Raw genomic sequence first — 4,316 nt, 5'->3', positions numbered from 1 at the left:
AATGTGGTCGCCAGCAAGCTTACATGCCTGCTCATGTGTTCCCTTTGAGTTTCAGTCTTAGAGAGGGGGGTTGTCCTGAAGGGACTTGATTGCTTGCCTTGATGGCTTCCTAGCAAACAACTTACTTATTCTTTTTTATTAGAAACTTTTAACATAGTTTATTGACTTAGAGGACAAACAAGGCAGCAATTGGTCACTTAAGGCACTTCATTGAAAACACTACATCACAGTGCAGTTGAGTGATCCCAGCTATAGGATTTGAGGATAGAAAGGACAATCTTTGGATGATATTGTTTAGGATACTTGCTTATTTATTTAAAAGGGCTCCACTGTGGATGGAAGAAGAAGAATATAGGATTGTGGTGTGTGCTGACTGGCTGTTGGGAGCTAGCTGATCTCTGAGTGCAGGCAGACTGGTAACTAACTCAGGGGCAAGGCAGGGGAAGAAAGTAAGACCAGCCTGTCCACCCCTCTTCATGACTCCAGTAAACTGCATTCACTGAACCACCATTCCATGAATACACTATGTATCTCTTTCAAATGTGGAAGTGAATTTTTTATTTCATGCTGTGGGGAATCAGATTCAGTAGTCAGAGGCTTCCTATTCCAAGTTATAGGGAAGAAAGTACAATAGTTCATTTTCCTGCATTCTTGGACTGGTAACTCATGAGGTTCTGTGATGAAAGCTGAGGTCTTAGGGCACCAGCTTAAAAAATGTTGTCACCAGTACAGAGTAAGTGAAAACCTGATTCCATAGAAATTATAATACTGTGGCTCCCTATTTCTACCCACACCCCCAATCACAGTGTTGGTTTTTCATTAATAATTAATTTTCTCCTTTCTTATGATTTTAACAATTCCCACCTTTGTGGAATCAAAAGAAAACAAGACCCATCTCATTACAATAACACTTCTGCTCTCCCCAATATGCCTCTTGAGCCCCTGACCACTCCTCCCCTCTGCCCAGCACCTAAAGCAGAGATCACGCCACTGGGGTGATGAGCAATGGTACAGTCTCCCTTGGCCTTCTGTTACTAGGATGTGACATTGGGGAAGGCTGCTAGGATGCTTGCAAACATGAAATCAGGGGTCTGGGACGCTTCGATGGCACAGTGGATGCTGCGTTTCTGGTAGTAGTCCACCAGTGCAGTGCAGTATGGTAGGCTTCCAAGTGGATTTTCAGGGCCTTCTCATTATCATCTGATTGGCAGACCAGAGGCTTTCCAGTGATATCATCTTCCATGGGATCCTTTGTGGGGGTTGAACTCCTCGTGGTAGGAATGGCCACTCATGGAGTGAACCAGCCTTCCTGTGATTCTCCAGATGAGCAGAGAGGATACTGAATTCAGTCACAGAATCAAGCTTCTCTTTCCTCTACACCATGAGGTCGTCGAGCATTTTTGCCTGCCTCATAGTCCAAGGGAAGCCATCTAAAACAAAGTCATTCTTGCATGAAGGGGTCTCCAAATTCTTCTCAATGAGTTCCACCACCATTTCATCACTCATCAGTTTACCAGCATCCATTGTTGCTTTCAGCTTTTTTTCCCAGCTCTGAACCAGAAGCCACCATGGCCCTCAGCACGGCCCAGTAGCATGCCCGGATGTCTTTAGGATATTCTTAGGCTGGGTCGTCCACTGGAATGTTGGAGCCATGTCTGCTGAACCTCATGCTACTACCTGTCCACACACTTCACAGGTCTAGCTCTTCCAGGCCAGGGCTCCATGCACCAACTTGTTTATTCTTGTAGTAGCCAATCATATTGGTATTTTTGTTTGGGAGGTTTCCTGCTGATTTTTCTTTGAAGATGTATCTACTGTCGCTCTAGGTATTCCAGACTGGTCTGCTTGTCCTTTCTAGTGAGAATGTTACACCTCAGAAGGTTTTGAATGGAGCTCAGGATTCCACCTAAGGTCCTATACACTGCAAAGGCTCCTCAAGAGGCGTATTTCACTGGGCAAGTTATAGAACCCCTTTTAGGTATTCCAATCAGTTGTAGGCTGAAGATGGGCTTGCAAGCTTTCTGTTTCCAAACATTCCTTTCTATCATACTCAAGTGTCTATTTACAATGGTTGTTGTTGTTGTTAAGTGCCGTCGAGTCGGTTCCGACCCATAGCAACCCTGTACAGGGTTTCCAAGGGTGTAAATCTTTACGGGAGTACAAAGCCTCATCTTTCTCCCACGGAGCGGCTGGTAGTTTCGAACCGCTGACCTTAATGTTCATAGCCCGAGCTCCATTTACAATAGTAGGCAAGGGAAATCAATATTCATAAGACAGTCAAGCATCTTAGTATTATTTTCCCTCTTCAAACTATGCCTTGATCCCTGTATCACAGAGCCCTGTTATTCCAAGACTGAGCATACATCACTATTTCCCTCTGTCCCACTTAGCCCATGCAAACCTGTCTCAGTGTTTCTCTATTTACCTTGCTCTTACACCCCCTCCCCCTTCTTGTGTATTGCCCTCCCCAACACTGGAACTATGTGATGTGTCTACCCCTGTTGGAAGTAGCTGAGCTGAAGGTCCCTGACTTGAGGGTAGTTTAACCTAATGATTGCAACTGAACAGTTGTGGTCCAGAAACACGGGCTGCTGCCAAGTCAAAGTACCCCCACCCCATGAGGAACTTGCAGGGCTGCCTCAAGGAACAGGGAACTTGCAAGATCTTTCCTTGTATTCACTCAGCTTTGTCCTTCAGCTCAGCCTGCACAACATTCTAGCTGTCCTATCTCTGTTTCCCTAGCAACTACAATCTTCTGATAAAGTCCTTTATTGCATTCATCAAAACACCAGATGTTATTCTTTTCCCTGCCCCCAAGCACCTCCCCTTGAGCTGTGTATAAAATAAACCCTCTGCCTAGGTCCCTGTCTCAGTATCTCCATCAGAGTGCTGTTGTCGGGGTCCAGCCTCAACAGGGGAGTGGGTTTCATGAAGAAGGGATGTCTGGAAGGTGAAAGAGAAGTTACACAAAGACACAGACACACAAAGTTGATGCAAGCTGATGGGCAGACAGTTCTGCTGCAGACATTGCATGCATAACTAGCTAAACCCCAGTCTTTTATTATCATGAAGGAGGAATTTAACGCAAAAGAGTAAAATGAAAAAAAAAATTGATTGTTCTTTTGAGACAGGACACAATGATTCACAAATTTTATCTTAAAATAGTTTTCCAAGGGCATCATGCTTCTCGTGATAATCTAAAATCTTTATTTCCATATGAAAAGGTCAAGCAAGCTATTACAGATTATATATTGACTAGGCCTATGTGACCTAGGGTAGCAACCTGAGGTTTCTTAAAGGTGTCTAACATATTCTCAACACTTAATCATAAATGGGTGAAGGTGAGAGACTTAGAAATTTCATAAAAGGGCTAAGTTATGATTTCTGAAGAGACTCAACCTGTTCTTATATATTTTGCAGGCAGAAAATACAAGCTTTCGTCTGTGAACAAGATTTCAGACACTTGGCTTTATTTGTTCGACTAATATTCCTTTCTTCCTTACTTCTGTAGCTCCAGGGAAAGTGAGAAACAGGTTTTAACTTTTCTAATGAAGGTGAGGTTTCGCCTCCACCTTCCTTTTCCTCTTTCCAGTTCCATATCCAAATGCTACAATGTTTACTATACCCTCAGGGGCAAGAAGAGAGTCTGGATTAAACTGATTATACCCGGGGGCAGCTTGAGGGGGCTGCCACTATCGTTCTTTAATCAAATATTCCCGGAATTTATCATTCCATTCCAATTGCAAATTCTGGGCAGTTTTTCTCCAAAACCTTTTCTCATAATCTCAATACACTTGTTCCTGCTTTTCCTGAGTCATTTGAGGAAGTTTTACTGCCTCAGCTCTAGAAGGGGTTTCGGTCCCATTATTGTTCATTGACATCAAAAGTTCATGCTTCAAGTTAATATCAAACATAACTGAATAGTTAGATAACGAGCAGTTCTGACATTCCTTCCAGGTGGCCACTGCCTGTTCCTCAGATAGATCTGTTCCCAAGACCTCACGCACTGCTAATACCCTTAAGGCAGTGACATTCAAAGTAGTGTCATTATTTAAAAGAGGCAGTACGTACATTGATATCAAAAGAAACCATTTTTCCCAGAAGCTACAATTACCAGAGTTAAGAGCATAAAGGGCAAGTACAGAATGCACAATATGAGAACTAAAGAAAATTGTACAAAGGTAGCCAACCAGTGAGTTCGCAAAAAGCCTATGAACCCGGGACTTCAGGAGGTCATGTCCTTGGCCTTCAGGGTCCATGACTCGCAATCTTGAGGAGGGCCCCGGGGTTGGGTTTTCATCCAGCTTGTTACAGGG

The 4,316-nt window shown here is 43.6% G+C and overlaps 1 pseudogene; it reads right to left on the bottom strand.

Annotated features, from left to right (window-relative positions):
* Nucleotides 1–1,034: 1,034 nt before the first annotated feature.
* Nucleotides 1,035–4,073, bottom strand: LOC102816245 (annotated as a pseudogene).
* Between the last annotated feature and the right edge of the window lie 243 nt (nucleotides 4,074–4,316).

Source organism: Chrysochloris asiatica, unplaced genomic scaffold (assembly GCF_000296735.1).
Source record: "Chrysochloris asiatica unplaced genomic scaffold, ChrAsi1.0 scaffold00099, whole genome shotgun sequence".
NCBI lineage: Eukaryota > Metazoa > Chordata > Mammalia > Afrosoricida > Chrysochloridae > Chrysochloris > Chrysochloris asiatica.
Note: the sequence above shows the minus strand (reverse complement) of the source record. Positions and strands in the feature narration are given on the sequence as shown.